General features: G+C 37.7%; 1 long non-coding RNA gene across 2 annotated transcripts in view; it reads right to left on the reverse strand.

Annotated features, from left to right (window-relative positions):
* LOC110256651 overlaps positions 1-27,785 on the reverse strand; it is a 399,823-nt gene that overhangs the window by 51,789 nt on the left and 320,249 nt on the right. Inside the window, exon 6 of one of the 2 annotated variants that reach the window (XR_002338489.1) lies at positions 17,982-18,071. The exons of the other annotated variant lie outside the window; for it this stretch is intronic. This is a non-coding gene — a long non-coding RNA (uncharacterized LOC110256651). The remainder of the gene's footprint in view (positions 1-17,981; positions 18,072-27,785) is intronic. 2 annotated transcript variants of the gene reach the window in all.

The following is a 27,785-nucleotide window of genomic DNA, read 5'->3' on the forward strand; positions in this document are numbered from 1 at the left end:
TGTATCTATTCAGCCAGTCTATGTCTTTTAGTTGGGGTGTTTAGTCCATTCACATTTAAGGTAATTATTGATATATATGCTCTTATTGCTATTGCATTAATTACTTTGGATTTGTTTTTGCTGCTCTTTTTCCGTCCCTTCTTCTCTTGTTCTTTTCTGCCTATAGAAGTTCCTTTAGTATTTGTTGTAAGGCTGGTTTAGTGTTGCTGAATTCTCTTAACTTTTGCTTATCTGTGAAGGTTTTGATTTCTCCTTCAAATCTGAATGAGAGCCTTGCTGGGTTGAGTAATCTTGGTTGGAGGTTTTTTCCTTTCATCACGTTGAGTATATCATCCCATTCCCTTCTGGCCTGCAGAGTTTCTGTTAAAAAATCTGCTGATAGCCTTATCGGGGTTCCGTTGTATGTTATTTGTTTCTTTTCCCTAGCTGCTTTCAAGATTTTCTCTTTGGCTTTCATTTTGGTCAGTTTGATTACCATGTGTCTCGGGGTGTTCCTCCTTGGGTTTATTTTATATGGTACTTGTTGTGCTTCCTGGATTTGAGTGAGTGATTCCTTCCCCATGTTAGGGGAATTTTCAGCTATTATCTCTTGGAATATTCTTTCTGTCCCTTTCTCTCTCTCTTCTCCTTCTGGCACCCTATAATACATGTTGGCACCCTATAATACATGTTGGTGCATTTCACATTGTCCCAGAGTTCTCTGAGACTCTCTTCATTTCTTCTCCTTCTGGCACCCTATAATACATGTTGGTGCATTTCACATTGTCCCAGAGTTCTCTGAGACTCTCTTCATTTCTTTTCCATCTTTTTTCTCTTTTCTGGTCTGCATCCGTAATTTCTTCTAATCTGTCCTCCACCTCACTTATCTGTTCTTCTGCCTCCTGTATTCTGCTGTTAGCTGCTTCTACGGAATTTTTTATTTCAGTTATTGTATTTTGCATCTCTTCTTAAGTTTTATATCTTGTATCTCTTTGCTCAGTGTTTCCTGTAAGTTATCCATCTTTGCCTCCAGTTTATGTCCAATATCTTGCATCATCTTCAGCATCAACCGTCTAAAGTCTTTTTCCTGGAGGCTGAGAATCTCCTCATCACTTAGCTTATTTTCTGGGGTTTTTCCTTTCTCCCTCATCTGAGTTATAGTTCTCTGTCTTTTCATTTTTATAGGTTTTTGGTGTGGTGATGTTCTTACAGATAATAGAGTTATAGCCCCTCTTACTTCTGATGTCTGCCCCCCTGTGGCTGAAGTCAGTATGGGGGCTTGGTGTAGGCTTCCTGATGGGAGGGGCTGATGCCTGCCCACTGGTAGGAGGAGCCAATTCTAATCCCTGTTGGGTGCAGCTTAGTCTCTGGATGGGATTAGAGGCAGCTGTGTACCTGAGGGGTCTTTAGGTAGTCTGTTTACTGAGGGGTGGGGCTGTGATCCCACATGGATTGTTGTTTGCCCTAGGGCTTCTCAGCAGCTGACTGATGGGTGGGGCCAGATTTTCCCTTAATGGCCACCTCCAGAGAAAGGCAGGGTTGCTGAATATTCCTTAGAGCGTTGTTTTCAATGTCCTTCCCTCACAACAAGCCACGTTCAGCCCTGTTTTCCCAGGATGTCCTCCAAGAACTGCGGTCAGGTTTGACCCAGGTTCCCTTGGAGACTTTGCTTTGCCCTGGGACTCAGTGCACATGAAAGTCTGTGTGCGCCTTTTAAGAACGGGGTCTCTGTTTCCCCCAGTCCCGTGGAGCTCTTGTGCACAAGCCCCACTGGTCTTCAATTCCAGATGCTCCAGGGCTCTTTCTCCCTGTTCCAGATCCCCACACGTGAGAGTTTGATGTGTGGCTCAGAACTCTCACTCCAGTAGGTGAATCTCTGTGAATCAGTTAGTTTCCAGTCTGTGGAGCTTCCCACCAGGGGGTATGGGGTTGTTTATTTCGTGAAATCGCCCCTCCTACCTCTTGATGTGGCCTCCTCTTTTTTTTCTGGAGTAGGGTATCTTTTTTAAGGTTTCCGGTCCATTTTGGTGAAGAGTGCTCAGTCTTTAGTTCTGAATTTTGTTGTTTTTAGGAGAGAAGTTGAGCTCCAGTCCTTCTATTCCACCATCTTAATCCCCTAGAATGTGCTCAAAGTTAAGTAACCATCAACCCTGTGTCTGGACTCACTGAGATTCAGGTTCTTCATGCCTCCGCATAGAAGGAATTCGGTGAGAGGCAAAGCGACAGGCAAAAAATGGATTTATTAGGATAGGACGCTTGTGAGAGATGCAAGTAGCAGGCAAGGAGGCTCTGCCTGGAGAATCTGAGCATGCAGATTTCTTGATTACCTGGGTAGAAGTATCTTGTTCCTCCTTTGTATTCCTTTAGCTCTGTGTACTTCTCTCACCAGTTAATCAAATGCTGCTTTGGAATACAATTTAAGCACAGACAATAGTTTCATTCTTTTTTTCTACTTCCTCATAGGTGCCTAGGATGGTGCTTAGGCATCTAGGATGGTGCCTAAGATAGTGACTTGAATAGTAAATGTCCAGGAAATATATGCCAACATGAATTGAGTTCAAGGGTACTTGGTGGAAAAATAAGGAGAGACTGCAGGGAAGTGGAAATGACCAGCATTTCTCTTCTGTTCCTGTTTAGTAAATATCACTTCATTCCCAGTCATAATGGAGGTGGTCCTGGAGGTCACTGAACTGAGGCAGGATGTAGAAGGATGAAAGACACATTAGATAGAATTTTTCCCCCCAAATAGAATCTGTTGTTCTTGAAATGGTCAAAAAGCATGCTCTGCTGCAGCTCTGTGTCATCTCACAGCATGACCCATCTGTTATAATTGCTTGGTGCATATTTGTTCTGATATTTAGTTTGATGTGTGTGTCAAAGACCAAATGATGAAACTGGTAAGAATTAGTGAGAATAGCTTCAAACTGGAAAAGGGAAATGGAACTTAGAACAAAAATGAACATGAATAGGAGCAACTGGGGTCCTACCTGACAGTTGAAGATCAATCTGGAGTGTGCCGGGAGTCAGATCAGCTAAATATCAGACTTAGCAATGAGGACTTTCATTGGCCTGAGAGTACTGGAAACTAGGAGGTCTAAGTTCTTTTCATAGATCTATTCTCTTTTAGCAATTAATTTCTATTAGCCTCAATTTTTCCATCTATGAAATGAAAAGTTCTGATATGCTACAAAATATCTGTTTCCCACAGAGTACGGAGCACAACAAAAGACACTGCTCTTCCAGTTCATGCCCTAAGAACCTCTTGCCTTTAATTCTATTAGAACAATGGCTCATCCAGGACAGTACAATTTGTATAAATCCACTTCAAAATTATTTCATAAATAGCTACTGTGTGCCAGGCTTTGAAATATGTTCTGGGAATGTGAAAATGAACAAGATAGACACTTTTTGAGGCTGAATGGCATTTGATATTATTCTGGTCAAATCTACTTTAGGTGTGTGATCTTGGGCACCTTGTTTTCTTTCATTAAGTCTGTTTCCTCTGAGCTGACAATAAAATTCACCTTAAAAGGATTGTGGTAAGGATCATATAATAGAAAGATGTGCAAAACTCTTATCAGAATGTCTGGCACATAAGAGGCCATTAACAAATGTGAATAGTGATGAAGATAATGATTTGACTGTATCAGAGTCACAGAAAAATTGGGACTTGGAGGCAGGCATATAGAGTAACCCAAATCAATCACATAACAGCTTTAAAAAAATTAAGATAAACTGTGGTACATTCAGACAATGGAATATTATTTAGTGCTAAAAAGAAATGAGGCAGGGAGTGACTTCATCAAGATGGTGACATAAGTCACCCCTGCCTTTAAATCCCCTCACAGAAGAAAAACTGAAAATTATTCATAAACATGACACCACTGAGAGACTTTTCAACATGGGGATGAGGCTAAAGCACCCTCCTGTACCATAAAGCAAGGGGAACTGGTGAAAAGACAAGAAGTAGCTGCACACTGACCACACTGCCCCTTCTTCAGGCCAGTACAGCACCAAGTGGAAAGGTATCCCTTAAGTCTATGATTCATTCAGTGGGATAAGAGAATCTGGGAGGGACATCCAGCCCATCCCCCTCATTTTTGTGAGTTGCCTGGTGGGAGCCCCTGCTCTGGTCTTGCCCCATGGGAATTTTGCAAGGGAGTCTTCAGGGCTCAACCACTGGGCATCTTATTGTGAAGGAGAAGAAGGGAGGGGCTTGCAATAACCAGCCCTTAAGACTTGGCAGACTAAGTTCCTTTCTGTAAAGCCCCAAACTAGCATCTTTGCTCACCTGTAGAACCACGTCAGTGGTACTCTTTTACCAGGGAACTCAAATGGGTGAAGGCCTACCTAATTTAAGTCCTCAAAGAGTTTTTCTTGCTCTAGAGACTTGTTTTATCAGGCAAGGGATCTGAATCATAACACCATCTTCTGTTGCAAACATGACTCCTTAGCCCAAGAAGGCCTGGGGAGAAATTATGTAACCAAAGCAACACCCCAGTTGAAAGAGAGTGGGCAGAGCTTATGTTCCCAGAGCAAAGCCAGTACCAGATGTGGAGGGTTCCCCTTCTATATCAAAAAAGGGGAATTAATCCATAGCTTCACATGAGGCTAAAGGTAGCTCCTAGCCCCTCCTGACTGGAAAGCCTATTAAAAAAATTGGGGGTTACTTGGAGTTAACCATCCCTTCCCCACATAAGCAGGGAAATGAGTTATAGTTTCATTCAGTATGAGGCCTGGCTTCTGGCCCCATCAGATCAGAAGTACTAGAGAGAATACCTGGAAGCTGATAACCCAGCAATGCTCAAGCCAGAGATGGACACACAGAGCTGATAGTCTTAAAGTCCAAGCCAGTGGCTTTGTTCAACCAAGGAACTTGGGACATGGGTGGGCTTGAGTTAAGACCATATGGCCTGCACTCACTGAGGAAAGAGACAGTAAGCTTCAAACCAAAAGCAGCTCTAATCCCACCCCCCCCAAAAAAAATTAGCCCTCACAAGCTACCCAGGGATGCTCCTGCATACAAACAAGCCTTCCAAGACCACAGTAGATTGTTTTTCCTAAACTCACAGAGTAAAAAAAAAAATATAATCAAAGTGAAGAATCACAGGAACCATTCTCAGTTAAAAGAGAATAATTTTCCTGAAAAAGCAAAGAATGAAACAGACCTCTGCAGTCTAAATGACTCTGAGTTCAAAAAGGAGGTAATGAAAATACTGAAGGAATTAAGAGCAGATACCAAGAGTAACACAGATTACTTTAAGATGGAACTAGAGGAGCCAAGAAAAATTAGAAGATATATTTGCAGAGATTAAAGCTGAGCTGAAAGGCATTGAACAGAAGAACGAATAATGCAGAGGAATTAATAAGTGACTTGGAAGACAGAATAATGGAAATAACTCCAGAATAATAGAAATCACTCCATCAGGATAGTAGACAGAAAGCCAAATGAAAAAAATAAAAGCAATATAAAAGATCTATGGGATAATATAAAGTGTACCAATCTATGCATAATAGGGATTCCAGAAGGAGAAGGAAAAGAAAAGCATATTGAAAATATATTTGAAGAAATTATGGCTGAAAACTTTCCACATCTAAAGAAGGAAACAGGTATAAGAAATAGGAAGCACAGAGATGCCTAAACAAGTTGAATCCAAACATACCTACACCAAGACATATAATATATATTACAGCAAAAGTTAAAGATAAGCAGAGAATTCTAAAGGAAGCAAGAGAAAAACAGAGTTAATTATAACAGAAGCCCCCATAAGGCAAGATATATTCAAAGATTCTAAAAGGGAAAATTTTGCAACCTAGAATACTCTATCCAGCAATATTATCATTTAAAATAGAAAGAGAAATAAACAAACAAAAACTAAACAAATATAGCAATGTGAAAGCTATCCTAAAAGAAATATTGAAAAATCTCCTCTAAACAGGAAAGAAGTAAGAAGAGATAGGATGGCGGAAATCATAATTGGTAAGTAGTCACTTAAATAAGTCAGCATACAGGCCAAAAAGAAAAAAAAACTTATTTGTGAAAGTGATGATAAACACAAGAAACATCAAAAGGATAAAAATGAAGATGTAAAAAAGGACATCAAAATCATAAAATATGGGGAAGGAGAATAATAAAATGTAGACTCTTTATAAAAGAATATGTTTTAGCCTGTGTGACTATCAGTCTAAAGCAAGCAGATATAGGAAGGATTTAATATACTTGATAAACAGGGCAACCACAAATCAAAAATAAACAATAGCTTCACAAGAACCAACAAGAAGAGGAGTTCCCGTCGTGGCGCAGTGGTTAACGAATCCGACTAGGAACCATGAGGTTGAGGGTTTGATCCCTGCCCTTGCTCAGTGGGTTAATGATCCAGTGTTGCCGTGAGCTGTGGTGTAGGTTGCAGACGCGGCTCGGATACCGAGTTGCTGTGGCTGTGGCGTAGGCTGGCAGCTACAGCTCCGATTAGATCCCTAGCCTGGGAAACTCCATGTGCCGCGGGAGCGGCCCAAGAAATAGCAAAAAGACAAAAAAAAAAAAAAAAAAAAAAAGAGGACACAAGCTTGAAATAAAAGGATATCATTAAGCCAAAAGAAAGAGAGAAAGAAAGAAAAGGAAACAAAGGAGAAAATTAGAAAAACTAGAAAACAAGATTTTTAAAATGGCAATAAATACATATTTATCAACAATTACCATAAATGTCAATGGACTGAGTTCTCCAATCAAAAGATAAAGAGTGGCACACTGGATGAAAAAACAAGATCTTACAATATTCTGCATACAAGAGACCCACCTTAGGGCAAAGGACACATATAAATTAAAAGTGAGGGGATGGAAAACAATATTTCATGTGAATGGAAATTCAGGAAAGCAGGAGTCCCAATACTCATAATAGACAAAATAGATTTTAAAAGCAATGCCATAAAAAAGATAAAGAATGACATTTTTTAATGATTGAAGGATTGATCCAAGAAGGTTATTATACTCATCAATAAATATGCCCCAATATAGGAGGACCCAAATACATACAGACATAAAAAAATTGATGGGTATACAAATCTGACTAGCATCCATGAGGATGTGGGTTCAATCCCTAGCCTTGCTTACTGGGTCGGGGATCCAGCATTGCTGTGGCTGTGGTGTAGGTTGACAGCTGGAGTTCCACCCACTAGCCTGGGAACATTCATATGCCATGGATGTGGCCCTAAAAAAAAAGTAAATAAATAAATAAAAATAAAACTAAAAGAAATTGATGGGAACGCAATAAAGTAGGAGACTTTGTTTTTTTAATGTCTGCACTGGTGGCATATGGAAGTTCCCAGGTTAGGGGTAGAATCAGAGTTGCAGCTAGGGCCTATGCCACAGCTATGGCAAACCTGGGTCTGAGCCACATCTGTGACCTGAGCTGCAGCTTGTGGCAATGCCAGAGCCTTATCCCACTGAATGAAGCCAGGAATTAAACCTGCATCCTCACAGAGACTACATTGGGTCCTTTACTCAAAGCCTCTAATAGTAGGAGACTTTAACACCCTACTCACATCAGATCTTCTAGACAGAAAAATCAATAAGACAACAGAGATCCTAAATGACACAATAGAACAATTACACTTAATTGATATTTTCAAGGCGTTACATCCCCTGGAACCAGAATATACTTTCTTTGAAAGTGCACATGGAAAATTCTCTAGGATTGACCACATACTGGGGCATAAAATTAACTTCAAAAAATTTTAGAGTATAGAAATTATTTCAAGCATATTTTCTGACCACAGTGGCATGAAACCAGAAATCAACCACAGGAAAAAAGAATGAGAAAAAAAAAAAAGGCTATATGGATACTAAACAACATCCTACTAAAAAACTAATAGGTGAACCAGGAAATTAAAAAATCCCTGGAGACAAATGACAATGAAAACACAACCATACAAAGTCTAGGGGGTGCCACAAAAGCAGTTCTTAGAGGCAAGTTCATAGGGATATAGGCCTTCCTCAAAAAAGAAGAAAAATCTCAAATCAAAACATAACCTACCACTTAAAAAAATTAGAAAAAGAAGAACAAACAAAACCTAAAGTCAGCAGAAGAAGGAAATCATAAATATCAGAGAGGAATTCAATACAATGTAGATTGAATAAACAATAGGAAAAAAAATCAAGAAAACCAAGAGCTGGTTCTTCAAAGGGGTAAACAAAATTGACAAGCCTCTGGCCAGACTCACCAAGAAGATAGAGAAAACACAAATAAAGAAAATAAAACATGAAAAAATAAGAACTCTCAACTGATACTGCAGAAATAAAAAAAAAGATAGTACTCTGAAAAAGTATATTCCAACAAATTTGACAACCTAGAAGAAGTGGACATCTTTCTAGAAACATATAGCCCACCCAAATGGAATCAAGAAAAAAAGATAATTTTAACAAACCAATCACTAGAAAGGAAATTAAATATGTAATTTAATAAAAAAAAACCTTCTTACAAACAAAAGTCTAGGACTAGATGGCTTTACAGGAAAATTCTATCAAATATACAAAGAAGGACATATACTCATTCTTCTTAAACTCTTCCAAAGGATTGAAGCAGAAGAAAGACTCCCCAAGACATTCTATGAAGTCAGTATAACTCTAGTACTAAAACCAGACAAAGATACTACCAAAAAAGAAAATTATAGGCCAATGTCTGTTGAATATAGACTCAAAATTCTTTACAAACTTTTAGCAAACCAAATCTAACAACACATAAAAAAGATCAAACACCAAGTGGAATTCATTTCAAATTCACAAGGCTAGTTCAATATACACATTTCAATCAATGTCATACATCACATTAACAAAAGAAGAGTCAAAAACCACACATCATTTCAATAGACGAAGAAAAAAGCATTTGACATAATCCAACATCCATTTATGATTAAAAACTCTTACCAAAGTGTGTACAGAGGGAACATATCTCAACATAATAAATCCACAGCCAATATAATACTCAATAGAGAAAAGCTGAAAGCCTTCCTGCTAAAATATGGGACAAGTTAAGGATGCCCACTCTCACTTTCAACATAGTTTTGGAAGTCCTAACCACAGTAGTCAGATAAAATAAAGAAATGAAAGGTATACAAATTGGAGGAGAAGAGGTAAAATTGTCACTCTATGCAGATGACATGATACTATATATAGAAAACCCTAAGGACTCCGCACAAAAACAAATCAAACTGATCAAAAAATTCTGCAAAGTAGTAGAACATAAGATTAACATTCATATTGCATTTCTGTATTCTAATAATAAAATAATAGGAGTTCCTGTAGTGGTGCAATGGTTAATGAATCCGACTAGAAACCATGAGGTTGTGGGTTTGATCCCTGGCCTTGCTCAGTGGGTTAAGGATCTGGCGTTGCTATGAGCTGTGATGTAGTTCACAGACGCAGCTTGGATCTGGTGTTGCTGTGGCTGTGGTGTAAGCTGACGGCTACAGTGCTGATTAGATCCCAAGCCTGGGAACCTCCATATACCTCAGGAGCGGCCCTAGAAAAAGGCAAAAAAAGACAAAAAAATTAAAATAAAATAATAGAAAAGGATATAAAAATACCTTTTAAAATCATATCAAAACATTAAAATATCTAACAATAAGCTTGACCAAGGAGGTGAAAACTTACACCTGAGAACTGTGAAACATTAATCAAGGAAATTAAAGAGGATTCAAAGTGGAAAGATATCTCATACTCCTGGGAAGAATATTGTTACAATGGCCGTAGCACCCAAAGCAATCTACAGATTTAATGTGATCTCTACCAAATTACCCATGACATTTTTCACAAAACTAGAATAAATAATTAAAAAATTATCATGGAACCATAAAAGACCCAGAATTGCTAAAGAAATCCAGAGGCAGGGGGACAAAGCAGGAGGCATAACTCTCCCAGATTTCAGACAATATTACAAAACTACAGCAATCAAGACAGCATGGCACTGGTACAAAAACAGATACAAGAATCAGTGGAACAGACTAGAGAACCAAGAAACAAACCCAGACACCTATGGTCAATTAATCTTTGACAAAGGAGGCAAGATTATAAAATGGGGAAAGACAGTCTCTTCAGCAAGTTGGGCTGGGAAAACTGGAAAGCTGCATCTAAATCAGTGAAAGTAGAACATACTCTCACACAATGTACAAATATAAACTTGAAATGGCTTAGACGTAAACGTAAGACAAGACACCATAAAACTAGAAGAGAAGGTAGGCAAAGCTTTCTCTGACATCAACCATACAAATGTTTTCTTAGGTCAGCCTCCCAAAAGCAATAGAAATAAAAACAAAAATAAACCAATCGGACTTAGTCAAACCTACAAGCTTTTGTACAGCAAAGGAAACCATAAAAAAATGAAAAGACAACATACAGAATGAGAGAAAATAGTTATAGTCAATGCAACGGACAAGCACTTAATCTCCAAAATATACAAAAAACTCACACAACTCAATAACAACTAAGAACCCAACTGAAAAAATGGGCAGAAGATCTAAATAGACATTTTTCCATAGAAGACTTATGGATTGGCAGTAGGCATATGAAAAAATGCTCTACATCATTAATTATTAGAGAAATGCAAATCAAAACTATAAAAGAAAGATGGAATAAGACTTTGCCAAGTAAGCAAAAGTTGGAGGAATTTATTAGCACTAGGTAGGCTTTGCAAGAAATTCTAAAAAAAATTATATGAGTCAAAGCAAAAGGATGCTAATTAACATCACAAAAACATAAAAAGTTATCATAAAGCTTATTGGTAATGGTAAATATATAGTCAATGTTAGATTGTTTTGTATGCTCATTATGATGCCTAATTCATTTACAACTTTAGTTTAAAAGTTAAAAAATGAATGAAGTCAAAATATCCATAACAATAATATCTGTTAGTTATACAATATAAAATTAGGAAAATTATACATCAATAACCTAAAATGTGGGGGATAGGAATAAAAATATAAAGTTTAGGAATTTCAATGAAGTTAAAATTTTTAAACTGGTACCAACTTAAGATATTTAATATAAGCTCATAATAAACATAATTGGAAAACCTGTAGTAATTGCACAAAAGAACATGATAAAGAAGTCACTGTGCATTGATACCAAAAGACATAAAAACACAAAAAGATATATAGCATAAGAAATAAGGAACAATAGATCTATAAAATAACCAGGAAAGAACACAATGGCAATAATAAGCCCTTACCTATCAATAATTACCTTAAGTGTAAATGTATTAAATCTCCAATCAAAAGACATAGAATGGCTGAATGGATTTTTTAAAAAAGATCCAATAATGTGCTATCTATAAGAAACTCATCTTAACCTTAAAAGACACACATATACTAAGAGCAAAGGTATGGCAAAAGATATTCAAGAAAATGGTAACAAAAAAAGCAGGGGTTACTATACTTATATCAGGCAAAATTCACTTTAAAAATACTAAAGAAAAACAAAAAGTTACTATATAGTAATAAAGAGATCAATCCATCAAAAAGATATGAGTTGTAAATAGTGACCCACACTGAAGCACCTAAATACACATAAAGCAAAAACTAGATTAACAGGAGAAATAAATACCAATACAATAATTGGTTGGGGACTTTACTATCTCACTCTTTACAGCAGATAGATAATCCAGACAGAGAATCCACAAGGAAATAGAAGATTGAAACAACCCTATAGATCAAATGAACATTACAGACATATTCAGAACATTCTGACAACAGCAGAATACACATTCTTCTTAAGCACACATGGAACATTTTCTAGAATAAACATGTGTTAAGCCATAAACCAAGTCTTAGAAAATTCAAGAAGACTGAAATCATACCAAGTATCTTCTCTGACCATTATGATATAATACTAGAAATCAGTAACAAGAGGAAAACTGGAAAATTCACAAACACATGGAAGTTAAAAAACACTCTTCTGAACAACCAATGTATCAAAGAAGGCCTTAAAAGAGAAATAAAGTATTGTGACAAATGAAAACAGAAGCACAATGTACCAAAACTTATGGGATGCAGCAAAAGTAGTTCTAAGAGAAAAGTTTTAGCAATAAACACCTACATAAATAAGCAAAAAAGCCCCAATAAACAACATAACTCTGCTCCTTAAGGAACTAGAAAAAGAAGAACAAATTGAGCCCAAAGTTAGGAGAAGGAAAGAAATAATAAAAATTAGAGCAGAAAGAAATGAAATAGAGAAAGGAAAACATTAGAAAAGAGTAACAAAACCAAGAGTTGGTTCTTTGAAAATATAAACAAAATTGACCAACATTTAGCTAGACTAACCAAGGAAATGAGAGGCCCCAAGTCAACAAGATTATAAATAAAAAGGAGACATTATAATAGATGCTACAGAAATACAAAGGATCATAAGAAGCTATCAAAAACAACTATATGCCAACAAACTAGACAACCTAGAATAAATGGAAAAATTGTTAGAAACACACGGCCTACTAAGAAGGAACACTCCCAAACTCACTTTACTTAGCATTATCATGATACCAAGAGCAGAAAATAACAGGAGTTCCCATTATGGCTCAGTGGTAATGAACCTGACTAGTATCCATGAGGACGCAGGTTTGATTCCTGGCCCTGCCCACTGGGTTAAGGATCTGGTGTATCTGTGAGCTGCAGTGTAGGTCCCAGACATGAATCGGATCTGGTGTTGCTGTGGCTGTGGTGTAGGTAGGCAGCTGCAGCTCCAATTGGACCCTTAGCCTAGGAACTTCCATATGCCACAGGTGTGGCCCTAAATTAAAAAAAAAAAAAGAGCAGAAAATAACACTACTAGAAAAGAAAACTATAGGCCAATATTACTGATTACTATAAATGCAAAAATTTTCAACAAAACTTGGAAAGCAAATTTAACAGTACATTAAAAGGATCATTCACTATGATCAAGTGGGATTCATCCCTGGGAGGGAAGGATGTCTCAACATCCACAAATCAATCAGTGTGTTTCATCTCCCCAATACAATGAAGCTAAAGAATCATACAATCATCTCAATAGGGCAGATAAAGCATTTGACAAAATTCAATATCCATTCATAATAAAAACAACAAATGTGGTATAGAAGGAACATAATATAATTGAGGTCGTATATGACAAGCCCACAGCTAACAAGAACTTCAGTGAAGAAAGATCAAAACCTCTTCTTTTAAGATCAGGTATAAGACAAGATACCCACTCTCACCACTCCTATTCAACATAGTTCTGGAAGTTCTAGACAAGGAAATCAGGCAATAAAAGGAACGTAAAAGGCACTAGAATTAGAAAGGAAGAAGTAAAAATGTCTCTATTTGCAGATGATATGACTTTATATACAGAAAATCCAAAAGACTCCAACAAAAGCTGTTATAGTTGTCCTTCCCTTATCTGTAGGGAATATGTTCCATGACCCCCAGTGGATGCCTGATACTGCACATAGTACTGAGCCTTAAGTGTACTTACTATGTTTATTCTATACAGATACTAAGAGTGGATAGTGTCTATGGTGCGGATACACTGGAAAAAGGGCAGAACACTGTCCCAAACAGGAGAGAAATGGATGGCACAATATTTCATCACATTACTCAGAAGAGTGCAAAATTTACAGTTTATGAATTGCCTATCTCTGAAATTTTACATTTAATATTTAGGACCATGGTTGACTGTAGTGAACTGAGACCATAGAAAGTGATACTGTGAATAAGGGAGGGACTACTGTATATCTAATCAAAAGATTCAGCAATGTTGCAGGATACAAAATTAACTATAAAAATCAATAATGTTTCTAGACATTAACAATGAAATTTCTGAAAAGAGATAAATAAATTGATTCCATTTATAGTAGCATAAAAAAAAACAAAAAAAATTAGGAATAAATTAAACCAAGGAAGTGAAAGACCTCTTATTCTGAAATTACAAGACATTGATGAAAGAAATAAAACACAAATAAATGGAAAGGTATACCAAGTTCAGGAACTGGAAGAATTAGTATTGTTAAAATGTCCATACTACCCAAAGCCACCTATGAATTTAATGTAATCTCCATCAAGAGTCCAGTGGTCTATTTTATTCATTCATTCATTCATTCATTCATTCATTTATTTATTTATTTATTTATTTATTTTTGCTATTTCTTGGGCCGCTCCCATGGCATATGGAGGTTCCCAGGCTAGGGGTTGAATCGGAGCTGCAGCCACCGGCCTACGCCAGAGCTACAGCAATGCTGGATCCGAGCCGTGTCTGCAACCTACACCACAGCTCATGGCAACGGTGGATCGTTAACCCACTGAGCAAGGGCAGGGACCGAACCTGCAACCTCAAGTATATATGGTCAACTAAAAATTGATAAGAGATCTAAGGATACTCAATAGAGAAAGACTTTCTCTAATAAATAAGCAGTCCTTTGCATAAAAAAGTATATCCCTATCTTATACCATTCACAAAATTAATTCAAAATGTATTAAAGATTTTGATATGACCTAGAACTGAAAACAAGGAAACACCTATAAGAAAATATATAGAAAAAACTCCTTAACATGGGTCTTGGTAATGATTTTTTCAGATAAAACCTAAGCAACAAAAGCATAAAAATATCACATAAAGGATATTTTTATATATGGACCATGTATGAATTCACCTGAGACAGACCCTGAGATACAGAAATAACAGCATGAGACTCTGATAGGAAATAAAGTCCTTCACGAGGCAGCTAGGAACTGATTCTATGAAATATAATCATTACAGTTAAAGTGGCTCTGCAGGAGTCCTCTGGCAAATGAGGCTAGATCAGGGTTTCTCATGATCAGCACCATCAATTCTTAGGGCCAGATGATTCTTTGTTGTGAGAGGTCTCCAGTGGTTGGGATATTTAGCAGTGTTTCTGGTCTCTACTCACACAATGCTGGAAGCACTCCTTCTCTTGAGCTTTGACAACCAAAGACATTTAAAATCTCAAAACGTCTTGAGACCACTGGTTTAGAGAAGCATGGGAAGAAGTATGTGTGGGTTGTGGGGGAGAGAGGATATGCATGAGAGAATGTAATATATTGGCTGGTTATTTATGTTTATATTTGCTGATCATTTAGATTTTTACCTTTTCAGTAAACATTTCCTTAATCTTTTCAACACTTTTTTTGGGGGGTCTTTTTAGGACCACCCTGCAGCATATGGAGGTTCCCAGGCTAGGGGTCGAATCAGAGCTGTAGCTGCTGGCCTATGCCACAGTCACAGCAATGCCAGATCTGAGCTGCATCTGTGACCTACACCACAGCTTACTGCAATGCCAGATCCTTAACCCACTGAGCAAGGCCAGGGATTGAACTGCGTCCTCATGGATACTAGTCAGATTCATTTCTGCTGAGTCACAATAGGAACTCCTCTTCTGAACACATTTATTTGTTTGTTTATTTATTTATAATATTAACTAAATGGCCTCTAGGAAGATTTTTCCAATTTAGATTCCAATCAAATTTCACATCTTTTAATCTTTACAGAATTTAGGACTTAGTTTTGCACATGGTAGCTGCTTAATAAGTACTTGCTAGTTAGTTGACTGAATGTTGGTTTTGGGTTTCCATCCTTCTTTTATCCAACAAATATCTGCATGTGTTGGTATATAAAAACTCACAGCAACTTCTATATAGGCTGATTCTACAGAAGGAACTTATTTTATATATAATTAAAGTATATATTTATATATATATAATTATTATACAGATTATTTGCTGTAGAGCTATGCCTCTTAAAGTGTAGTCCCTGAACCCATGGCCTCCACCTAGGAACTTGTTAAAAATGCAAATTCTCCAGCAATCCCACTCCTGGTCATCTATCCAGAGAAAACAATGACTAGCAAAGACACGTGTGCTCCACTGTTCATTGCAGCACTATTTGTAATAGCCAAGACATGGAAACAACCTAAATGTCCATCGACAGAGGAGTGGATCCAGAAGATGTGCTACATATACACAATGGAATATTACTCAGCCATTAAAAGGAATGAAATACTGACATTTTTAGCAACATGGATAGACCTAGAAATTATCATGCTAAGTCAAGTCAGTCAGATAATGAGACACCAACATCAAATGCTTTCACTGACATGTGGAATCTGAAAAAAGGACAGAATGAACTTCTTTGCAGAACAGATACTGACTCACAGACTTTGAAAAACTTATGGTTTCCAAAGGAGACAGTTTGTGGGGTGGGGAGATGTGCTGGGGTTGTGGGATGGAAATCCTATAAAATTGGATGTGATGATCATTGTACAACTATAAATGTAATAAATTCATTGAGTAATAAAAAAATAAATAAAAATAAAAAAATGCAAATTCACTGGTTCTACACCTAAATCTACTTTGTGTTTTAAAATCCTTCCAGGTGACCTTCTGAAAGCTAAAGATTAAGAATGACTGCAACAGGCAATAAAAATGAACAAACATTGCTCTCATCAGCATGATAATTTCTAATCCCTAGACATTCCCTCAATAATGGCATATCTCTATCCGGAGTTGGCAAGCTGCTCTTTGTTCATAAGAGTTTGTGAGCCTTCACAATCTAAATGCACATAATGCTGTATAACTCCATCTGGTTGGTCTCTGAGAGGCTCTTCCATGCCCACATCTTTATACTAAGGCCCTACTCAGCCTGCCTGATGGGTCCATGGCCTATGAGCAGACAGCTGTGATGTTTAAATGAAGAATGATACTTGCATGTACAACCTCATTTGCTAGATTTCTCATTAGATATGGCCAGATATGAGCAATATCTGGCCAGATATGAAGCAGCTTGGCAAGATATGAAGTCCACTGTGACTGAAGTGGCCATCTGTTCAGGGCCAGATCCTTTTAGTATAATCAGAGATGATGGGGCTCTAGCAGGCATCTCTGCCAGAGAGGAGTGGCAAAGTCCCTGGGGCTGAATGGCATAGGTGGCTGTGAGCAGGGTAAAGGAGAATTGGGGGGGGGTTTACAAATACCTTCCAAGACTGAGTCAGTCTGTCCTCCATATGGGACAACCCCAGGGCATCCAGATGCCTTCCCAAAGTATAGAAGTCACAAAATCAGGTCAATTTGGAAAGGAGCAGCTGCAATTGTCAGAGGCTGGTGCTTGAACTCACACCTGGTTTCCCTTCTCCTCTGTCAGATATGAGTTTCTGTACTAACAGTTTCTGACATCTATAATCCCTGGGGCTTGCAGGAGTATGTGTGTATAATTCCCTAATTAAACTATACCATCTCAAAGGCAGGGGCTGTGCCTCTCACTACATGGTCAGCCTTCCTTATAATGGGAATTTTTAAATGAGACAGACTGCACTCTAAATGCTCATGTACTAAAGTATCCCACCTTCAGGTTTCTAAGGAAACACTGGGTGGTCCTGCTCATAAGACATATGCTTCTGAGAAGGTAATTATGTACAAGATTGAAAAAGTTAACGAAAAACAATTAGTCAAAACTTTTCTTTGGGGCCAGTTCCAACTATTGCTTTGTAATCTAGATGTTTTAAAATGTATCATTATTCACGTCTGACATCTTTATCCCAGGTGAGCAGCTTATATGGTGACCAATTCAGAAAGTCAGCAGCTCAGGGAGATGGGGTTAAATTCTAAACACATCAGGAAGCTTTACATTCCATCAGGCTGGGAGGCAGCAACTAGTAAAAATAATCCCATCTAATTTAAGCAGACCAAGTCAGTGAACAAAGCAGCCATTCTAAGGAAATGTGTGCTGGGGTTACAACACTAATAGATGAAGTGGAGGTCAAAATAAAATGTTCACAGTCAGAACACATTTGCATGACTGGATGCTTCTGTAGCTGTGAATAGCACAGTTTGGCATGAATAGAATATGCTGGAATGAAGAAGAATCTTAGGGGTTCTTGCTGACCCTAATATGAGTGAAGGGTGACCAACTGTCCCAATTTTAGCATGCAAAGTCTGCGTTCCTAGAAGTCCCTCAGTCCCTGGCAAACCAAGATAGTGGATCACTCTACCTGGCTTCTGGACATCTTGATTAACACTTTCTTCCCACAGAAGTCCTTCAGAGATGGCTGAATTTTTCATGAGGCACATTTTAGGCAGCCCTGGAAAATAAGGACGCCAGGTCAGCTATTTTGATCTGAACTTTTCTTCTCCCCAAGGCAGGAGAAAGGCGGGCTCCAGGCTAGATATTTACAACCAGTCTCCTGTTTATACTTCGAGATAAAAATAAAAACAGGAACAGGATAAATAACTGGACTTTGTGTCCTGTGGACACTTAAATAATGGTAATGGCAGGGGAAGAAAGTGGCTAAGCCCTGCCTGGGTAAAAGATCAAGAGGTCACATACTTCCCATCCTTGCAGTCAGGAAGACCTTGACTGCACTTGCACAAAAAGGGTCCTTGGGGGTCAAAAAGGGAAAGGACGCTAGGCCATAACAATAGTAAGACTTGATAACTTCCCAAAGACCCTTGTGCTAGAATACATCATTGCTAAACATGCACACACCCTGGATGGTCCGGAGACAAATCATACATAGGATCAAAGCAAAATGATTGGCCATAGGAAAACAAAGACCTAGATGACTGCTCTGTTATAAATGATTTAAATTTCCCAAAGGTGTGACTCTATCTGATCTTGCTGTGTATCTGTCTGCATGTATTTTGCTTTTCTAAAAAATGCCTTACTTTCCTGTACATCTTTTGTCTCTTCATCAACTTTTTTTTTTCCCAAAGCAGACAAGAACTGGGGGCCAGACCCTATTCAGTGGCTCTTGTGGTCTAATGGTTAGGATTCAGCATCCTCACTGCCATGGCCAAGGTCTGATCCCCAGTCAGGGAAGTGAGATCTCACTTCAAGCTGCTGCTTGCCACTGACACCCAACATTATCCCTGTGAAGTGTGTGTTCAGCATGTAAAGAATTTATGTTTTTCCTACTTCTCAGATCTATGGTGGGGAAGCAGTAGGTAACTTCTGTGGTCCTAAAGTGGGGCAGCTACTTATGTTGGAAGTAGAGTCTGCCTCAATACTGGAGGCAGACTTCTCCAGATGTCTGCCTTAACTTCTGCAGTTCTAGTGAGAGGCATTGGGTGAGGTGAGGTATCACAGTTTGGGTGTGTATTACAATTTTGATAATTCTGCAAGAAGTTTCAGTGACTTTCCCATTCAGTTACTTGGTTTATCACCTCTCCCATTCCTAGGATTCTGGTCAGGCATGTTTTCCTTTTAGGTGCTTATCAATGTCATTTTGGATTTTCGACATTGTTTGGCTGGAAATTCTAAAGTTCTAAAAAAGGGCTTAGTTCTAGAATATTTGAAAATAAAACAGAAGAATGTGTTAAAAGGGTGGTTTCTGAGGTTTGAATCTCATTTCTTTCCCTTTAGTATGTATGATATTGGGCAAGCTATTCAAATTCTCTCACCTAAGTTTCTTTAGCTATAAAATAAGGATAATAATGGTGTCTTTGTCATAAAGTTGCTCTAAGAATAAAATGTGATAATTTATAAAACAGTGTTTTTTCAAATTAAAAACTTCTTTTCCAGCTTTAATGAGATATAACTGACATTAACATCGGGCAAGTTTAAGATGTTTAATGTGCCCATTTTATATACTTATATATTGCAAAATATTACCACCATAGTGTTAGCTAACACCTCCACTGCATCTCTACCATTTCTTTTTTTGTGATGAGAATATTTAAGGTTTACTCTCTTAGCAACTTTCAAGTATATAATACAGGATTATTAACTATAATCACCATGCCATACATTAGATTCCCTCAAACTTATTCATCTTATAATGAGAAGTTTATACCTGTAGCATAAGCCCTGACAGTTGGTTTTCCTTTTGGGAATGAAAGTGTCTAACTTAAGCTTTGATTGCCAAGGGGTCCACTTCAAAGAGGCATCCACTTCAAAGATAGCTCTCTCAAATAAACACCTTGCCAGCCACATGACTAGATAAAGAGCCAGGCCAAGCTGCCCCCACTGCCCCAGGCTTCTTTTGTTTTAGAGATTTCTTAAAAAATAGCAGCTTTATTGAGATATAATTCACATGCCATAAAGTTAACCCTTTAAAGTATACAATTCAGTTAGTTTTAGTATATTTACAGATTTGTTCAATCATCACTGTAATCTATTCCAGAACATTTCTATCATTCCCAAAAGAAATCCCAAACTTATTAGCAGTCAGTCCCAATTCCTATTTCTCCCATCCGCTGGCAACCACTAGCTGACTTTCACTCTCTATAGACTTGCCTATTTTGGACATTTCATATAAATGGAATTGTGCAGCATGTGACCTTTCATTTCTGGCTTCTTTCTCTTAGCGTAATATTTTCAAGTTTCACCCATATCAAAGCATGGGTCAGTATTTACTTCCTTTTTACTTCTGAATAATTTTCCATTGTATGGATAGACCACATTTGTTTATCTACTCATCAACTAAGAAGCATTTGAATTATTGAAAAGTAGTACTCATTCAAAATTACACAGCTTTGGAGCTCCCATTATGGCTCAGTGGTAACAAACCCAACCGGTATCCAATCGCTGGCCCTGTTCACTGGGTTCAGGATCCAGCATTGCCATGAACTGCAATGGCTCAGATCTGGTGTTGCTATGGCTATATTGTAGGCCATCAGTTGCAGCTCCGATTATACCCCTAGCCTGGGAACTTCAATATGTTGTGGGTGCTTCCCTAAAAAAATATAATAAAACTACACAGCTCAAAACATCAATCTCACATAATGTATATGTGTACTAATAATGAACACTAATATTTATTGAGTACTTACTATATACCAGGGTTGTTCCAAATGCTTATACATTTTAGCCCATTTAATATTCACTACAGCCTCATGAAGAGGGTGTCACTATTACCGCCATTATTTTTATTGAGAAATTAGGAAATAGGGAGATTAAGTGACATATCTCAAACAGCTAGTATGTAATTCAAACCTAGAAAGTCTGTCTGCAAAGTCTGCACTTTTTTTTTTTTTTTTTTGTCTTTTTGCTATTTCTTGGGCCGCTCCCGCGGCATATGGAGGTTCCCAGGCTAGGGGTCCAATCGGAGCTGTAGCCACCAGCCTACTCCAGAGCCACAGCAACGCAGGATCCGAGCCGCATCTGCAACCTACACCACAGCTCATGGCAACGCCAGATCGTTAACCCACTGAGCAAGGGCAGGGACCGAACCCGCAACCTCATGGTTCCTAGTCGGATTCGTTAACCATTGTGCCACGACGGGAACTCCGGCTGCACTTTATTTTTTATTAAAAAATATTATACAATAAAAATGACTTTTTTGGGGGAGGGGGTATGCAGTTCTATGAATTGTAACACACAAGACCACAATCAGAAAAAGAATTATCCCATAATCACAAAATACTCTTTTATATCCATCCTAACTATTAGAGTAGGCCAGTGAGAGGATGTGATGGGTGGTTTCAGAGATTTTAAGTGATTTCTATAGCTGACTGGGCTGCTTGTTTTCCTCTTCCCACACTTGAAATTCATATTCTCTGTTTTATTTTATTTTGCTTTTTTAGGGCTGCACCCATGGCCTATGGAGGTTCCCAGGCTAGGGGTCTAATCGCAACTACAGCTGCTGGCCTACACCATAGCCACAGCAATGCAGGATCAAACCTTGTCTGCAATCTACACCACAGCTCACAGCAATGCTGGATCCTTAACCCACTGAGCAAGGCCAGGGATTGAACCCAAAACGTCATGGTTCCTAGTTGGATTTGTTTCTGCTGCACCACAAGGGGAAGTCCATATTCTATGTTTTAAATTCACCAATAAACAGAAGGCCCTTGAAACTTTAGGCCCTACACTTTATTCCAATAAAAGCAGAACCTGAGGACTGTTTTCCTCCTTTCTCTACCCCTGACCTCACTGTGTGGCCTAAGACGTGCCTTTGAGTAATCTTTTCCCCAAAGTTTCCTGATAGTTATAGTTTCCTGAGGTCATGTTGTAGTCAAGAACCACAGGATTAGTCTAGCAATTGGTTACTGATAGGTTGAGACCAGCATGAAACAGCATCAACCCTTAAGCAGCATCTCCCCATTTCTCCTACTATCCAGCCCCTGGTAACCACTACTCTACTGTTTCTATGAGTTTGGCTTTTTTTGCTTCCACGTAAGTGATAACATCACAATATTTGCCTTTGATGTATTTCACTTATAATGTTCTCAAGGTCCAGTCATCTTGTCTCAAATAGCAGAATTTCCTTCTTTTTCACAAGTGAATATTTTTCCACTGTATTTATTTATACTGAAAGTTCTTTATCAACTCATCCCTTGAGGGACGCTTAAATTGTTTCCATAGCTTGGCTACTGTGAAAAATGCTTCAGTGAACATGGGAGTGCAGATATCACTTCAAGATCCTGTTTTTATTTCCTTTGGATATATACCCAGACATGGGATTGCTATATTATACAGTTCTATTTTTAAATTTTTTAAGTAACCTTCATACTGTGTTCCATGGTGGCCATACCAATTTACACTCCCAACAACAGCGCACAGGTTTGCTTTTCTCCACATCCTCACCAACACTTGTTACCTTTTGTCTTTTCAATGATAACCATTCTAACAGCAATGTGGTAATAGCTCATTGTGGTTTTGACTTGCATTTCTCTGTTGACTAATGATGTTACCCTTCTTTTCATGTACCTGTTGGCCATTTGTATGTCTTGTCTTCTCTGAAAAAATGTCAATTCAGTTCCTCTGCCCATTTTTAATCAGATTTTTTTTTGCTATTGAACTGTAAGAGAACTTAATTTAGATATTAACCCTTTGTTAGATATGATTTGCAAATATTTCTCCCATTCTATAGGTTGCCTTTTATTCTTATTAATGTTCATTTTGTTGGAAAGCAGCATTTCTTTTGTTATGCAGAAATTTGATGTAGTTCCACTTAATTCTTGGCTTTGTTGCTTGTCTTTTGATGTCATATCCAAAAATTGTTACCAAATCCAATGTCAATGAGGTTTTTCCTATGTGTCCTTTCAGCAGTTTTATGGTTTCAATTATGTTTAAGTATTTAACCCATTTTGAGTTAATTTTTGTGAGTGGTAAAAGAGGTTCAATTTCTTACTTCTGCATGTGATTATCCAATTTCCCCAGTATCGGACTTCCCATGTGGCTCACAACAATTTCCCCAGTACCATTTATTGAAGAGACTATTCTTTCCCTATTGAGTATTCATGGCTTCCTTGGGAAATATTAGTTGACGGTATATGCTAGGATTTATTTCTGATTCTTTATTCTGGTCTATGGCCTATAGGTCTATTTTTATGCCAGTACCATACTGTTTTGATTGCTATATACTTGAAATTAGGAAGTGCAATGCCTCCAATTTGTTCTTCTTTCTTAGGATTGCTCTGACCATTCACAGTTTTCTGTGATTTCATAACAAATTTAGGGTCTTTTCAAAAATACCATTAGAATTTTGATAGGGATTGCATTGAATCTACAAATGTCTTTCAGTAATATAGCCATTTAAACAATATTAATTTTTTCAATCCTTAAATACAGAATATCTTTCCATTTCTTGTGTCTAATTTCTTTTGACAAAGTCTCATGGTTTTCAGTGTACAGAACTTTCACCTCCTTTGATAAATTTATTCATATGTATTTTATTGCTTTTGATATTATTGTGAACAGGGATTATTTTCTTTCTCTTTCATACACTTTATTATTCGTGTAGAGAAATACAAGTGATTTTTGTATCCTGCAACTTTACTGAATTCATTGATTAGTTCTGACATTGTTTTGGTGAAGTTTTTAAATTTTTCTACAGATAAAATCATATCATTTGTAAGCTTTACTTATTCCTCTTTGATTTGGATGCTTTTTCTTTCTTTTTCTTGCCTGATTGCTCTGGCCAGGGATTCCAGTACTATGGTGAATAGGAGTGGTGAGAGTGGACGTTCCTTTCTTGTTCTTGATCTTAGAGGAAAAGCTTTCAAATTTTTACCACTGAGTATGATATTAGCTGTAGGTTTGCCATATTTAGGACTTCATTATGTTGAAATATGTTCCTTCTACACCCAGTGTTGAGAATTTTTATTGAGAGGATATTCAATTTTGTCAAGTACTTTCTCTGAATCCATTGAATTGACTATATGATTTTTATCTTTCACCATACTCATGTGATGGAATATTGATCCATCCTTATCCTGGCATAATTCCCCCTTAACCGTGGTGTATGATTCTGTTAATGTGCTGTTGAAATCAGTTTGTTAATATTTTTGCATCTTTATTCATCAGGAATATTGGTCTACAGTTTCCTTGTAGTGTCTTTCTCTGGCTTTAGTATCAGGGTAAAACTTGCCTTATAGAATAAGTTTGGGAGTGTTCCCTCCTCCCCTTCAATTTGTTGGAAGAGTTTTAGAATAATTGATATTAATTTTTTAAATGTTTGGTTGAATTCACCACTGAAACCATCTGGTCCTTTTCTTTGTTGAGAGGTTTTTGATTACTGATTCAACCTCCTTACTTAATACCAGTATATTACAATTTTATGGTTTTTTTTCTTCATTATTTAGTCTTGGGAGGTTGTTAATTTTCTAGAAATTAAAAAAAATTTCTTCTAGGTTGTCCAATATGTTGGTGTATAATTATTCATAGTAGTTTTTTGTGATTCTTTGTATCACATCATTTGTATGATCCTTTGTATTGTATGTATCCCTGTGGCAGCAGTTACAAAGTCTATTCTTTCATTTCTGATTTTGAGTCTGTTTTTTTCTTCGTCTAAGTAAAGGCTCAATTTTGTTTCTCTTTTCAAAAATCATCACTTAGTTTCATTAATCTTTTCTGTTGTTTTTCTGGTCTCTATTACTACTTGCTCCAATTTTAATTTCCTTCTTTTTTTTTTGTTTTTGTTTTTTGTTTTTTGTTTTCTTTTTAGGGCCACACCTGTGGCATATGGAGGTTCCCAGACTAGGAGTTGAATTGGAGCTGCAGCTGCCAGCATACACCACAGACACAGCCACAGCAATGCCAGACCAGAGCCGCATCTGGGACCTACGCTGCAGCTTGTGGCAAAGCCAGATCCTTAATGCAATCAGTGTGGCCAGGAATTGAACCCCATGGATACTAGTCCAGTTCTTAAAACACTGAACCACAATGGGAACCCTTTTATTTCCTTCCTTCTGATAAGTTATGGCTTAAGTTGATGGGGGCTGCCTTTATGATTTTTTTCCCTTACTTTTAAAATTCTTCACTTTTGATTTTTGACATTTTTATTATAATGTGTTTTGGAAAGGACTGTTTTGGATTGAAATTTTGTTCATAAAACTTACTAGTTTTATGAACTTGGAAATATAAATCTATCCCTAGCTTCGGGAAGTTATTAGTCACTATTTCTTTTAAATAAGGTTTCTACCCGTATCTTTCTCTTTCTTCTGGGACCCCAATGATTTGATCATCTTTTTATTTTAATGGTGTCATATATATACTATAGGCTGTCTTTATTCCTCTTTTGCTCCTTTGATTGGATAATTTCATTGGTTTATCTTCTTGTTCACTGATTCTTTGATTAATCAAATCTGATATTGAGCTATTTTAATTCTTTTTTTAAATTACTCAATGAATTTATTACATTTATAGTTGTACAATTCAATTTTATAGGTTTCCATTCCACACCCCCAGGGCATCCCTGCCCCAACCTCTCTACTTTGGAAACCATAAGTTTTTCAAAGTCTGTGAGTCAGTATCTGTTCTGCAAAGAAGTTCAGTCTGTCCTTTTTTCAGATTCCACATGTCAGTGAAAGCATTTAATGTTGATGTCTCATTGTATGACTGACTTCACTTAGCGTAATAGTTTCTAGGTCTATCCATGTTGCTAAAAATGCCATTATTTCATTCCTTTTAATGGCTGAGTAATATTCCATTGTGTATATGTAGCACATCTTCTTGATCCAATCCTCTGTTGATGGACATTTAGGTTGTTTCCATGTCTTGGCTATTACAAATAGTGCTCCAATGAACAGCAGAGTACATGTGTCTTTGCAAGTCATTGTTTTCTCTGGATAGATGCCCAGGAGTGGGATTGCTGGATCAAATGGTAGTTCTATGTTTAGTTTTCTGAGGAATCTCCATACTGTTTTCCAAAGTGGTTGCACCAATTTACAATCCCATCAACAGTGTACTAGTGTTCCTTTTTCTCCACACCCTCTCCAGCACTTATTGTTTGTAGACTTTTGGATGATGGTCATTCTGGCTGGTGTAAGGTGATAGCTCACGGTGGTTTTGATTTGCATTCCTCTAATAATGAGTGACGTTGAACATCTTTTCATGTGTTTTTTGGCCATCTGTATGTCTTCTTTGGAGAATTGTCTGTTTAGATCTTCTGCCCATTTTTTGAGGGGTTGTTTGTTTTTTTGGTATTGAGTGGTAGGAGGTGTTTATAAATTTTGGAGATGAATCCCTTGTCAGTTGAATCACTTGCAAATATTTTCTCCCATCCTGTGGGCTGTCTTTTCATTTTTTTAGGGTTACCTTTGCTGTGCAGAAACTTTTAAGTTTAATTAAGTCCCATTTGTTTGTTTTTACTGTCATTATTCTAAGAGGTGGATCTGAGAAGATATTGCTATCATTTATGTTGGAGAGTGTTTGGTCTCTGTTTTCCTCTAAGAGTTTTATAATACCTGGTCTTATATCTAGGTCTTTAATCCATTTTGAGTTGATTTTTGTGTATGGTGTTAGGGAGTGTTCTAATTTCATTCTCTTACATGTGGCTGTCCAGTTTTCCCAGCACCACTTATTGAAAAGGCTGTCTTTTCTCCATTGTATATTCCTGCCTCCTTTGTCATAGATTAGTTGGCTGTAGGTGTGTGGGTTTAATTCTGGGCTTTCTATCCTGTTCCACTGATCTATATTTCTGTCTTTATGCCAGTACCATACGGTTTTGATGACTATTGCTAGATTCAGCCATTATGGTCTCCAGCGTCAAAATTTCTGTTTGGTCTTTAAAATTGTTGTTGTTATTTAACTTCTCTTTTTGTTGTGATGTTTTCTTGATATTGTTAAACTGTTTATCTGTGTTCCCTTGTAGTTCTCTGACCATTTTTGGAACAATCATTTTGAGTTCTTTGTTGGGAAATTCCTGAATCTCTTCTTTGGGCCAGATATTGGAGGCTTATTATATTCCTTTGTTGGAGTCATGTTTTCCTGGTTCTTCATGATCCCCTTAGCTTTGCATAGGTATTTGTACATATGAATAAACAGTCACTCTTGTAGACTTTATGGGCCAACTTTGGTAAAGGATGACTTTCACCTTCAGATGGGGACATCCTGGAGTGTGACACCAGATCCAGTGGCACAAAGTCCTACATATGATTACACTGGGCCCAAGGGGTCATGATATCCTTTAGATTCAGTCTACTTAGGTACACATCATTGAGTCATTCTTAGTAAGGACTTTAGGGAGCTCTCAGTGGCTAGAAGAGCTTTTGGAATCCTCATTGGCACCTTAATGTCCCGTAGGTATGGACCAGTTGTGCAGGCATGGTGGTAGCTGAAGTCAGTGGTGTGCACACACTTGGCTGTGGGGCCAGCTTCAAGTTCCAATGTGGTGGCAGGCTCTGGTAACAGATGTGTAGTGGTGTAGGCCAGGGTAGTCAGAAAGATCAGAGGAAACTATGGCCTTAATGGAAGCTGTGGGGGCTTTGATGTCATTGTAATCACTTGTAGCTGCATAGTCCCCCCCAGGCATCTGCCCTACAGTGGAGGCCTGTGAAGGGGGTTGAATTAGGGCCATTCAGGTACACAGCTAGAGGAGCAAACTGCAGGTGAACATGGTAGTAGGCCAAGA

The sequence above is a fragment of the Sus scrofa genome, chromosome 14 (genome assembly GCF_000003025.6).
Source record: "Sus scrofa isolate TJ Tabasco breed Duroc chromosome 14, Sscrofa11.1, whole genome shotgun sequence".
Lineage (NCBI taxonomy): Eukaryota > Metazoa > Chordata > Mammalia > Artiodactyla > Suidae > Sus > Sus scrofa.